We start from the raw sequence: 728 nt of genomic DNA, 5'->3' as shown, positions 1-728 counted from the left end.
CAGCTCATAAAAACTCATCACTTTTTGACGAAGTAGAGGCCCTGCAACTGGCACACTTTGGCTCTTATTTGCTCATCCCAAAAAATAAGGCCTCTTCTGAGAATGTGCACCCTTTCTCATTGTTTTTCGAGATTTCACTCTGCTGCCTGGCACTTGAGTGGAACAACTTTTTTTTTTTCCAATTTCTGATCGATTTGTCTTCCAGTCAGTAATTGTACTCCTACCGTCATTCAAATCTGCAGGAACTTTAGTAGGTGGCTCACCAGCTCTGCAAAGCACGAAGCTTTTTCATTTCGCGCCCCTAGTCACATTCAGCGTTTTTAGTGACACTACTGACTTTTTTTGGTTTTTGGCCACTTTTATCTCTGGACATTTTAAAGCATGTAGTACAAGCATGAAATGTTAAATCGAAAACACAGATGCACAACTTGACAACACTGAAGACACACTAGACAAAGCTTTTGAAACCAGGCTGTGGCAGCCATCGAATGAAAACATTCCATACATCTACCCCTCTCCCCTGTTCTACCCAAGCCCACATGGCAACAACAGTGTGCTTGGCTTCATCAGATGTACCAATAGGCAGATAGTGTTTGGTGCCGCACTCTAATTGTCGGCTTCGACAGGGTTACATTGCATTGCATAGAGCAATACTATATGTACTATACTTCAGAGGAGATCCAATAGAAAGCAATGTCATGAAACCACCACGCAAAACGAACAAGACG

Source organism: Schistocerca serialis, chromosome 6 (assembly GCF_023864345.2).
Source record: "Schistocerca serialis cubense isolate TAMUIC-IGC-003099 chromosome 6, iqSchSeri2.2, whole genome shotgun sequence".
NCBI lineage: Eukaryota > Metazoa > Arthropoda > Insecta > Orthoptera > Acrididae > Schistocerca > Schistocerca serialis.
This window is presented reverse-complemented; position numbering follows the sequence as displayed.